Source organism: Ursus maritimus, unplaced genomic scaffold (genome assembly GCF_017311325.1).
Source record: "Ursus maritimus isolate PB19 unplaced genomic scaffold, ASM1731132v1 scaffold_7, whole genome shotgun sequence".
Taxonomy (NCBI): domain Eukaryota; kingdom Metazoa; phylum Chordata; class Mammalia; order Carnivora; family Ursidae; genus Ursus; species Ursus maritimus.
Window position 1 is genome coordinate 73,490,767 of NW_024426885.1, and position 13,327 is coordinate 73,504,093.

Consider the following 13,327-nt stretch of genomic DNA (forward strand, 5'->3'; position numbering starts at 1 on the left):
ACACTCATTTCTGTTAGAAAATACATGTTTGAAAGAAAAGAAAGCCATGTCATAAGCCAGATTTACTCATTCTGAGAGGAATTTGACTCCTTTCAACTAGAAAAGATGCTGCCGTATTTACCATCATCAAGACATAAACTGAAACACAGAATTTGTGTCCATCTGGAACAAAAGGTCTTGTAGGGATCAAAAGTTGGCAAATTGGGTGATTCTGTGTGTGAAATCCAGAAAAGTTGACATTTCTCAACATTGTCCTCTCTAAACAATTTACATGTTATAGCCCAATGTAATTAACATAATGGTTTGTAGTTTCCTAAGAATTAAACACCAAAATGGACTGTTATTTAAATTTTTTTTCTCATATTTCTCTTCTACTAGAAAATAAATTGCTGTGGTTGAAAGCGTAGCTCTGGGCTTAATTTCTAGTGCTGCTTTTCAGGGGGTTAAAACTGTTAGCAACTTTTGATTAATGTCTGTGTAATTCATAATGAATAATTTATGGAGAGCAATTAACTGCACATTAGTGTTGAAATCATATGGAAGCTAATTTTCTTTGTGTTGTATGAAGCACAGAGTTCTCTATTGTAGTGTAAACTACACACTTTTAATGTGCTGTTTTAAAGCATTGCAATCAATGACCATATGGTCAGAATTTCTAGGAAATATGCCACTTGCCATTATACACAAATGTAATCTATTCATATCCCTTGATTCCATTTTTGATGGAATATTAATGAGCTGCAGAAACAGTAGCCATTGTCTATATTAATGATAATAGTTTGAAGGATAGTTGATTCAATATGTAATATATATAATAACTACCTCTGAGTAAATTGTTTTCTTTCAACTAACCTCTACCTTGAAAAATCTATGCCTTGATGGGAAATCTACTGTTTGTAAATAGAGTTGGGAATCTTTAAGTGTTTTATTTGAAGTTTTTTTTTTTTTTTGAGTCAAAGTGATCTAGTTATTTTTTAACCATTTATGGTTTTTATAAAGTCTCTGACATCATGGTACTGATTTTTATAAAACACTTTCAGCACAAGTCTGGCCCTTGGGCAGTAAGACCACATAGTATATGTTTGCTTGCTTCACTGATGATGTAGTTGGAGTGGGCTTGCTGGACTCTGGTGTGTAGTCCAGCATTTCATTGTCCCTTCTGAGGTCCCAGTGTAGCACTGTACTTCACAGTCTTTAAAGTCTGCTGTTGGTTAAGTGCCTGACTCTTGGTTTCGGCTCAAGTCATGATCTCAGGGTCGTGGGATCCAGCCCTGTGTCCGGGTTCTGCGCTCAGTGTGGAGTCTGCTTGAGATTCTCTCTCCCCTTCCCTGTACCTCCCCGCCTCAACTCGCGAGCATGATCTCTCTCTCTCTCTCTCTCTCAAAAAAAAAAAAAAAAAAAAAAGTTTGCTGTTTTCAGTGAATGTCAGTCCAACTAAAATTCCATTAAGTTATTAGTTTGAATTCAGGTATGACAGTCCTTGAAACTATATAATTTTACATGATTTTGAGAATAAAAATGACATAATAAAATGAAGTATTCAAGTCTCAGGCAGGGAAAACTAGTGCTGAAGGAGCTTAGATTTTGAGGCCTATCCCATAGGGGTTGGGAAGGAAGTTTGTTCAGTTTCTCATAAATATATATAATTGATTTTACCTACATGTAAATACAGTTTTACCTACGTATGTTCTCAGTCAAACCTGCTGATCCATCTTCTTCTTGTGCTTCTGGCAGAGTGATTGAAGCCACTACTCTCTTCTTTCTTTTTCCACTGCTCTGTCCCTGGAGATGAGAATACTGCCTGGGACATAGAAAGAAATCAATGAATATTTGTCTAACACTTTTATTTAAAAGTAAGTGTAAGGCCTGAGTTAGATTTTCGGTGAGTCACTTAGATTCTCGGAGCGTGTGTCAGGCCTAACATGTAGGAGGCATGAAATAGCGGTTGCCGTCTGCCTCCTGTGTTTCACAAGTGTGTGTGTGTGTTTCTGTGGGAAGAATTGTGAGGAAAGGCGGTGAAGGACGTGTCAGTGACCACGGTGAGCACAGATGCAGCCGGAGTGCGCACACTGTCTCTGTGGGTTGGCACTCTTTAAACAGAAGGAGCCGTGTTTTCCTCGCCATGATCCCAGCAGCCCCTGCTTAGGCCGTGGTGGTTTCCAGAGGGCGTCAGGAGCTGCCCAGGTGACCTGGGCCTCTCTTCCTGTCGCTCGCTCACCCTCACAGAGACACAGAGACAGGGCTGGCTCCTGCCTGTGACCCAGGGGCCTGCAGGCCACCCTCAAAAGTCGCACTGACGCCACAGCCTGAAACTGCCGAGGGAAGGAGAAATTTGACTCCAGGAATCTTTAAAACTACAATGACACAAAATCATTTTCCACATTTAAAAAATAATGGCAAATTTGATCAAACATTGCCTCACAGATGACATAGAAAGGGGTAATATCCTTTCTCTATGCAGACTTTATATGCGTTATCGAGAAAGTGATGAGCAAACCAATAGGCAGTGGGCTAATGAGTTTTCTTTCATTAATGAATTAAAAAGGGTAGTTCAACCTAGTGGTCTGTCTTTTCCCCAGCAACTGCAGAGTCAGAGGAGGCAGGAGGGACCAGGTGTCACTAAGTGTGGTCCTGCCTACCTCCTCCGACTCCCTTTCCCCGTTGTCCTTCTGTGTTCCCTCCACGTGGCCACAGCGGCTTGGCGGGAGGAGCCAGTCTGCTGATGGGACATGGGCTCTGCAGCGAAGCGGGTGTGTGGGGGGCTGCCGGCTGTACCCCTGCCCTAGACGGCCGCGGTGCCTCAGCTCGTTCAGCTGTATGGGTAAGAACCAGAGCACATGTGGCACCTGGTTGCTCAGGACGTGTTAGTTGCTTTCTTCACTTTCGCTGATCTCACTTGATCCCGAGGTAGCTTGACTGTTGCTCGTAGGGCTCCCTGCAGCCTCGCTAGAGTAGAGCTCTGGTTGCTGGGGAATTCAGGCCTGGCGAGTGCTTCTTCTGTTTGCCCTTCATCTTCAAGCAAAGCCTTGGGGGAGGTGGAGCGAGCCGGTGTTCTCGGCCTCAGGGCTGCAGTCCTGGTCCTAAGTGAGCTTGCCAGACTTGTCTTCTACAGTCGTCCCCACCTAACTCAGAGTGACGGGAAGGCTGAAGGGGGACCATTCCGAAAACACCATTCTATCAGGGTCTGTCACTGTTTTCTGAGAACTGTAGTAAAAGTTATTATGACACATTCAAATGCAGATGAAGTGAAAGGAAACCCTGTGCCATCAGAAATAGCTCACAGAATTACAGAAGTGTCCATGAGTATTTATTAGAAACACAACTGTTTTCCGTGCTTCTCACCTCTAACATAATCTGTTGAGTTCCCTGTCATGTGTGTTGTATTTGTTATTTCTCAGAACATCGATATAAAGAAATGACTAACATACATAAGGATTTTTCAGAACTAATATGCAGGAGAGTTACTAGTCTCTCCTGATGACTTCTACAGGTATAAAGTAGCTTGAGGTCTGTGCCTCCTGAATTCACATGGAGTTCTCATTAACACCGATGGAAAATCATAGAAGCTTTAAGCTTGTAGAATTAGGATTGCAGGCACAGACATATATATATACCACCCCTCACACGTGCACACATGCACTCCACACATACATGTGCACACACCCCGCAGACCTGCGTGCACACATATGCACACACATCCACACACACCTAAGTGCACACAGACACACATACAGGCACACATACCTCCATACACAGCAACACACATCCACATGTACACACACACACATGCACACACGTGCACACACAGACACAAATTTCTATTGAATTTTTAGCCCAGAATCTCCACTCTGAAAGTATGCATGGAATTAAAATAATTTGGGGGAACTTACGTCATCAACGTGGAGCAGTACATAAAGAAGAAACAGACTTAGAAATTTCAAGTGCTTCATTTATTTTCATCCTTACATCTTTAGAACACCTTGAACACGTGAGGGTCGTCCTTTTCTGGCCTCTATAAATAGAGAGAGCTCAAGGACCTGGAAAGGGTTCAGTGAGGGCCTTCAAGGAAATTAAGTGGTTTGAACATTAAACACACGATGGAAAGGCTGAAAGAACTTGGATTAGAAATAGAGTAAAATGGATAGTTAGGCAAATAGAGTGTATATTGCACATGGGGAAATAGTGAAGCACCTTACCTCCACGTGGCCTTGTCAAAATCAGTAATACATAGAATAAAAATAAACGTAAGAAAGAGACAAAAATGGCTAACAGGGCTGAGCAGGAACTGATTTTTTGGTGTTTATGGTATTTTTAATTGTGATATTTCAATCAAGAAAGCTTACACAAGCAAAGGGGTTGCTGCCGTAGACTGAATGTTTGTGTCCCCTCGAAGTCCACATGTTGAATCCTAGCCCCCAGCGTGATGGTGTAGGGTGGAGACTTCAGGATGGTTAGGGCATGAGAGTGGAGCCCCCATGAGTGGGATCAGTGCCTTGTAACAGAGACCTCAGCGCCCCTCCCCCATTCCACCATGTGAGAACAGTGGACAGCTGACCACAGATCTGCCTCAGCCTTGACCTTGGACCCCTGGCCAGCAGAGCTGGGAGGAAGGGGCCCCCAGTCCGTGGTGACTGAGGCCTGAATGCGCTGACAGACTGGATCACCTGGTGTACTTGGTGATTCGTCTCCACTAATTCTCCAAAAACAGAACCTCATTTTGGGTGAAGGGAGAGGAATGAGTCTCACTGAAAAAACAATACAAAATAAAACCAAAAATGGGAAGAAAACAAGCCCCAAATGCAAATTCCTAGGTACCCGTGCAGCTAGAAGTTTCCTGTGTCACAGCTCACATAAAAGAATCACAAGCAGAAATAGAAAATCAACAAGGTGTGTTATATGTAAGCTTCTTCTCATTCTTCCCAACAGTAATATGGATGCATATTTGATTCTAACATCTCTAAAGTTTTGGAAATTAAGAGGCTTGCTGGAGTAGCTTGTATCCACAGGATAAAAAATGATTTCAAAACAGTGTGACCAGGAGAAAAGGATGAAGAGCACCTTTCGTCCGGGGACCAGAAGTCTCTTAGTGGGGAGGAAGAGAGCATATGGTTTCCGGCAGGGGCACAGGATGAGAAGTGGAAGGAGGACTGTGGGTGGGTGTCCTGGCCAGCCACACACTGGGGAGCACCTGGCCTGGAGGGGGTATGAACCTGGGAGGTCTGGGCAGAGGGCATGGCTATCTTCCTCTGACAGCAGGGGGCTGCAGTAGGGAGGGGACTTTAAATTCTGACTCCACTCTTGCCAACAGTGTGACCTTGGAAAGTTTCCCAAACTCCTGTGCTTGAATTACTTTGTCTCTAAATAAGGGACATAAATAATGTTACAGGTACTTGTGAGTGAGGATTTGATGATCATACGTCAAGTGTGTATACTATATATTTATGATTTATAAATATATCCTAGGACTGGCTTGTTCTTGAAGGTGTCATGGGATTGTGAATTCTTTGGAAGAATTTGAGGACTGTGAATGAGGGCCACAAGGGCCTTTTCCACGCCCAAGGAGGTAGCATGGAAATACTAAGGAAGAGCTGATCTGAATTTCTCCTAGTGCAGCTGTGAAGCATGTGTGTGCATAGTGATATCATAAGTACAGTAGATTTAAAGGTATTTTCCTCCAAGAAAATGAACAATGCAAAGCCTACTACTTTACATATAATCATTTCAAAAAGGTTTCTTTTTTCCCCCTGCACAATGTCAGAAGCCACTTGAGCCTGGGAGAATAAGAAGCGAACTCCCTACAGTTTGGGGGGGAGGGAATGACTGTCAGAAGGAAGACGGAACGGTGATAAAGCAGGGGCATGTGTGCCCGGAACTAAGCACAGAGACCGTGTGGAGGGCAGAGAAGGGCAAGGGAAGGGGTGCAGACCAGCCTGGCGTGAAGAGTGGGAGACCAAGGACAAGGCACGGCATGCTCCGTCCTGTCACGTGAAGGAACACATGGGGGGGTGCCGCGCGGGGACAGGAAGGTGTCTGCTGCTGCTGGATCAGTTCAGCTTTGGTTTTATTTTTAACTTTTGTGTCAAAATGAGATTTCTTGTTCCTCTTGTTAAAACATGCGGTTTGAATGCTGTGTTTTTAGTGTTGTCCGAGGACAATTGAAGACCTTTGGCATGAATGCTTTTCATTTGAAATCTTAGGAATGTATTAAATGTATTGCTTTTAAGGGGCTGTGATGCTTCCTGTATGGAGTTAAAAATACCAAATCTCGGGGCGCCTGGGTGGCACAGCGGTTAAGCGTCTGCCTTCGGCTCAGGGCGTGATCCTGGGGTCCTGGGATCGAGCCCCACATCAGGCTCCTCCGCTATGAGCCTGCTTCTTCCTCTCCCACTCCCCCTGCTTGTGTTCCCTCTCTCGCTGGCTGTCTCTATCTCTGTCGAATAAATAAAGAAAATCTTTAAAAAAAAAATACCAAATCTGTTCTTCATTACATTAAATGGTGCTAAGAAAAAAAACGTAAACATTTATGTATAAATTATATCACAGTAAAGTTGATTTTTAAGAAAAGGTGGAAAGCACTGTGAATCTTCTTTACAGTTAGGTCACCTGTAATCACTTGTGAAGTGCTTTTATAAGCCACTGGTTAAATATTTGAAACCAAATCTCTCCCATATTTTAGAAAAAGATTACTGTCCTGATTTTTAGTCAGATGCATTACAACTTGTATTATATGTATGTGTGTGTATATGTTATACATGTGTGCATACATACACACATGCATGCCACACATAATAAGTACATATAAATATTTATGTGTAATGTGTGTGTGCACGTTTGCTAAATTGTAGGAAGATTATAGTTAAAAGCAGTAAAAGCTAGGTCTACACATGACACACCTGAAATTAAAACTTGTGATCAGAAGTTATTCATGTATCACAGGGATCAACTTACTCTACATGGGGAACAGGTCTGTTTTTGTAAATAATGTTTTGGTGGCATCAGCCACGCTCATCCATGTAGTTACCGTGGCATAACTCAGGGATTGTAACAGAGAGCATATGGCTCACAAACCCTAAAATATTTAATATCTGGCCCTTCACAGCAAAAATTTGACAACCCCTTATTTAGATGGTTCGAATTCCCAATATTGAATGATACTGAAATTTGAGTTGCTGATGCTCTGAAGATGCAACTAGTTTTAGTTTTAATTATTGGTGTTAATTTTTACTCGTTTGTTCGGTTTAAACTCTTAACTAAGAAATGTCCTCTATATGTCTCTGCTTTTCTCCAGGTCAGCTGATAGCTAACTCAGTAACATTTTAGTTCTTAGCTCTTCTGATAAACACCGTACAGACGGATGCTCTGTTACCTGGGAGGACCCGGCTGGTCTGTGCCATCTCAGTGTCTCTTGAAATACATAGAGGAAACTCAAAGGACAGACCATGTGTTCACCCTTGGTGATGATTTTGCTACATTTCTTAGACTCAGCCGGGTTTCCTCTTTGTCCTTTTTCTTCTTGATAACATCTTCATTTTGGTAGTAAGTGCTAGGAAGAAAGATAACAGCAAGTTAAAATAGTCTTTTTCTTATTGAAAAACCAGCCCTACCCCAGGAAATTGGGCTGTTTTATCTTCTAAAGGGACATGCTAAACCGAGTGCAAAAATGTTACTACTGATTTAAGTTTTCACTGTCCAAATGCCTTGGGTAAGTTTATGTCCACGGATCTTACTGGACTTCGAAATAATCCAAGAAAGGTCCCTCAGAAATTATAGTTTTAAGACGATTTATTTTCCCTTTAAAACCCATTGGTACTAATTTTCTTTCTTTATGTCTTTTATCCTTACAATTTGTGTAAATGGAATGGAGATACATCTGAATATCTCTCAAAGAGCAGGACTGCTTTTAAAAGTCCGTTATATTCAGCTTTGAAAAATAATATGAGACATCACAACCTATATAATGCTTATCATAGTAGGTCACTTTTCCAAGTTCTTATTTTAGTATTGGTGTGAATCTTGTATTTATTAACATTCTTCTCTTCACTTGGAAAACAAATCTTAATGCCCAGCATCCAAAATAAGATATCGTAAGTTTGAATTTAGAATAAAATGTTGCATTAATACAATAATAAATCAGTCTCTTTATTTCAAAATTACCACCAGCAGGGGATGTATTTACTATTCTTTTTTTTTTTTTTTGCATTTACTATTCTGACATTAATATCAGAGTTTTGAATGAGAGGCAAGTTGATTGGCTTTCAGATTCTTCTCATCATTAAATATAAAAAGCAGTTACAAAAAGAAGATACATACACGTTAAAATAGTAAAGTACACAGACAATTTTGATTCCCTTTAATGTTCATAGCACTTAATATAAAACTAAAAAAGTCCAATGTTGAAAAGAGTCTGTTACTGTTTAAACAGAGCATACAATATATACTTATCTTTTATAGCATGTTGTGGAGGTCCTTAGACTATAGAATATTATTGATACATGCAGATACTTTCTTGCCGGAACTTTCATTATGAAGTATTCATCGTGTATCTTGAAGCATGTATTAAATAAAATGTAGCTTTGCGGGGCACCTGGGTGGCTCAGTCGGTTAAGCGTCTGCCTTCGGCTCAGGTCATGATCCCAGGGTCCTGGGATCAAAGTCCTGCACTGGGCTCCCTGCTCAGTGGGGGGTCTACTTCTCCCCTTCTTTCCCGCTCATACTCTCTTACTATCTCTGTCTCTCTCAAATAAATAAATTTAAAAAAAAATGCAGCTTTGATCCTTGCCAGGTCGTATTTTAACATTTTGTGAGGTTTTTGTAAATTTTCAATTCTCCTGATGTATTTTTCCCCAAAGAATTGAATTTTTCAACTTAGAATAGTGTTTCAGAATTACACTGTTAAACCTCTCAGAAAGGTAAATAAAAAATGTACCATGCAGCAGGATTCCAAAGTACAGAGGCTTAAGGAACTATAGAGAAATTCATAGAAAAATGAAACCAAAAGAATAATGTCTGGTGTTTATATTCATCAGTGTATGCATTGGTGTTTCCTTTGGAACTCACAAGATTGGAAGGATGATGGTAACCTAAATGAACTACTTAGTTTATCCTTGGATATGGAATCTTCTTTGTCAGTCTCCTGTGGCATTTAGTGATTGCCTTTCTAACACTTCTTCATGTCAAACAAGCTCGGTGTCTTTGATAAAGAGAAGGAGATTAGCTGTGAAAATAATGTTCACTCATATGTCAGGATTGTGCAGATATTTAGAGAAAAAGAAATGTGACCAGAAGGCTAGTGCTGACATTGAATTGCAAGGGGTATAAAATATTTATGGAAGAGTATGGGTCTTTATACTTCCTACTGTCTGTAATAGAAAATCTAAGACCTATAAAAAGAAATACCTTTTGGTTTTCTCTAGAGTAGAATGAGTGCATAGAGTACCATGTTTTTTGAAATAATTCGTTTTGACTGATCAGTCAGCTGTCCTGATTCGGCATTCATGTTCACTATCCAAACCCTGATTATAGTTTGTTTTCTTGGTGGAGATTTTGCTACAAGGCAAAGACGTGCTGCTCAGCAAATATGAGTATCTATTGCACTTGAAATCAATAATTTTTATTGAAATTAATACTTTGGCACTCTGTATGTCTGTGTTGTTAAGCTACTTTTAACAACAAGAACGTTTATGAAAAAATAATTTGAATTGATGAATGTGTCATCTATTTCTTCTTATTGGATAAGTAAACTAGATTACATTTTTCTGATAACCTTTGTGTCCAGTTTGGTACCACTTTGGATATATTGCCAAAAGGCAAACATTCAAAGTTTAAGGAATTTTTATCACTGACAAGCAAAACTTAATGCATCTGTCTATAATGGAGTTGTAAACTTACGCTTTCCTTATTTTTTTTTAAAGATTTTATTTAGTTGAGAGAGGGAGAGCATCAGCAGGGCAGGGGGAGAGGTAGAGGGAGGGGGAGAAAAGCAGACTCCCCGCTGAGCAGGGAGCCCAATATGGGATTCGATCCCAGGACCCTGAGATCATGACCTGAGCTGAAGGCAGATGCTTAACTGACTGAGCCACCCTTCAGTAGCTGTAGAAGCAAGTCGTTCAGTTCTCTGTAGTGATATTTCAGGGTCTCAGAGGTCAGCTAAGTTTTTCTCTCTCTACATGATTTGTCCTTTTGTGATAAGATGGTGGGTATATTGCAGTGACTCCCTGAATTCGTCACACAGTTCGGGTTAAATATAGTTGTACCTCAGAGATAGCACAGACTACTTGCTGGTTGACATCTGCGACTTGATAAACTGGGGAGGTGTTTCTGAAGAGGTTACCCTGTGTAAGGTCCTCTTCCAGTTGTCTTCTGCCCTTGCAAGGTCAGGTGATTCCACGGAAAGAGAAAGACTCTTGAGCTACAACATACATAGAAGTCAAAATGCATAAGGACTATATTCTAACAGATTTTAAGCTATTTTCACTGTGCAGACGTATACTGGCCTTTAGGTCGTATGCATGCTCGTGTGGATATAATAAACAGTTATGGTAAGTTTTTCAACTTTTCCTATCACTGTTGTTTTCCTTCTATTTTTAATTTCAGATTATTTTAATTTTCATATATAACTGTATTGTTCAACTGGATCAAATTTATGCTAGATATGTAATATATGGGCTATATGTATCTATATTAGGTATATAGAGAGATAAGTATATCTATGTATTATATATATATTGACCACGAATGTCTGTGTATGCATGTGTGTGTATATATATGTATGGTAAATGAATGTCTCTGTGTAATACACGTTATAATATGAATATGTATATACATACATATTATATATGTGTATATGTATGTGTGTATGTATTAAATAGACCTTATTTTCTTTTTTAAAGATTATTTATTTGTCAAAGAGATAGAGAGAACAAGTAGGGGGAACTACAGAGGGAGAGAAGCAGACTCCCCACTGAGCAGGGAGCCTGATGTGAGGCTCCATCCCAGGACACTGGGACCATGACCTGAGCCGAAGGCAGATGCTTAACCGACTGAGTCATCCAGGTGCCCCGACATTCTTTTCTTTTTTCAAGATTTTATTTATTTATTTGAGATAGAGTGAGAGCAAGTGAGAAAGCGAGAGAGCACAAGCAGGGGGAGCAGCAGGCAGAGGGAGAAGCAGGCTCTCCACTGAGCAGGGCGCCTGACGTGGGGCTCTATCCTAGGACCCGGGATCATGACCTGAACCGAATGCAGACTCTTAACCATCTGAGCCACCCAGGCGCCCCCCGACATTATTTTTTAGAGAAGTTTTAGGTTCATAGCAAAACTGAAATGACAGTACAGAGTTCATACACCCCCTGCCCCCACACGTGCCCAGTCTCCTTGCACAGCTACCGGTTACTTCTTTGGGAATACTTCCCAAGCCAATATTCAGTTGTCAGTCTGACTTACATGATGTCCCTTCTCTATTCACCAACAGCTTCTGTTGCTTTTTAATAAAGTCAGAAAGTACATTATTTTTAAAGTGACTTACTACTGACTTCTGTGATAAGGTTTTCTACAACTATTATGAATTTTATTGACTTTCTGTTCTAAAAATCTACTGGAGATGCTATCTATATAATAATATCACTCAATATATATCTTACATATTTTGTCATTTAATATATATTTTATTTTTTAATCTTTCAAAATCACAGTAAGCTATTTTATATATATTGACAATGGCAATATATTGCAATATCATAACATCAGTACATTTTAATTTTGAGATGCCCAGAGTCTCGATAAGAAGAAAGGAAAATTGACTTATATTAAAGAAATACTTTAAAAAATAAGCATGTGTTATTCTTTTGGGTAAAAATCCAAGAATAGCCAGCTGGGTGATTACATCCCAGCATCTGTTTCTCATGAGCTTGTAGTAAGGATGTTGGCTGCAGTTGGCGGTATTTGAAGGTTTATCTGGGCCTGGAGGTTCAGCTTCTAAGGTGGCTCATCCGGGATGCCTGATAGGTCGGTTCTTGCTGTTGATGGGAAGCGACCTGAGTTTTCTTGCCAGCTGGGCTTTTCTCCATGCTACTGTTTGGGTGTCCTCGGGACAAGGCAGCTGATCTTCCCTAGAGCAAGTGACCCAAGAAAGCAAGGCAGAAGCCACAATGATTTTTATGGGCTGGCCTCAGAGGTGAGACCCGGTCATTTCCGCAGGATCCTGTAGGTAACATGTCAGCACAACTGAGTGTGGGGGAGGCTATCCAGGAGTGAACATCAGGGAGTATGAATCCTGGAGGGAGGACTTAGAGGCTGCCTACTACTGTCATTCAGGTCAGACGTTCAGATTCATGCAGTTTGGTGACAGAACCTTACTTAATCTGGCTCTGCCAGTCACCAGCTGTGTGATTTTGGGTAAATTACTCCACTTCTCTGGGTTTTAGTCTCTTACACATGAAACAGTGATGGTAAGAGTATCTTCCTAAAAGTCTTATTTGGAGATCTCAATATCAAGAAAACTATTAAGTGAAATTGTTATCAAGCAAACTTGACAAACTTTGTAGAAAATTAAATGGGGGAGTTTAAGCCAATATCTACCTCTTCATTCTCCACAGCACCTTAAATTTAAGGAGAGAACTATAATAAACATATATAGGATGATGCAGTAAGCTATTTGGAGTCATGCTTAACTAGGAATCTCAAAGAACTTGAAACACTGAATAGAGGGTAATAGAAAAAGGAAGGGTCACCTGGGTTAGCATCTGGTTTCGATCATGATCTCAGGGTTGTGAGATGGAGCCTGGAGTTAGGTTCTGAACTCAGTGCAGAGTCTGCTTGGGATTCTCTCTGACCCTGTCCCTCTGCCCTCACTCTATTCCTTCTCACTCAAACAAATAAATCTTAAAAAAAATAAAAAGGAAATGCATTTCATGATTTATCAATAATGGAGGTGGAGGATTCAGCCACTCTGTGTATTTGGCCTGCTGTGTGTAACTTTTATTTTTCTCAGTGCAAATTCTCTCTCCAAGAATTGCTGGTGGTATTTCTAAGAGTAGCATAATATCAAATTCCTCTACTTTTCCTTTCCATAGTTGAGAGGGATTATTTGGGTTTTTACTTGGTTTATTGTGGCTTAATAAGGACAACTTCACTCAAATTGAGCCCTTAAAAATCACAGTATCATAATATTTTAGAGTATAAGAAGGAATATAGATGATATTAGTTTTCTCATTTTATACTTTAGGAAGAACCTGAGAAGTGAATGCATTTGTCACGGTCCACAAAGGATCTCCAGGGATCATTAGTCTTAAAAAATTTGAATATGACAGTTGATATGATGCTTATCCCT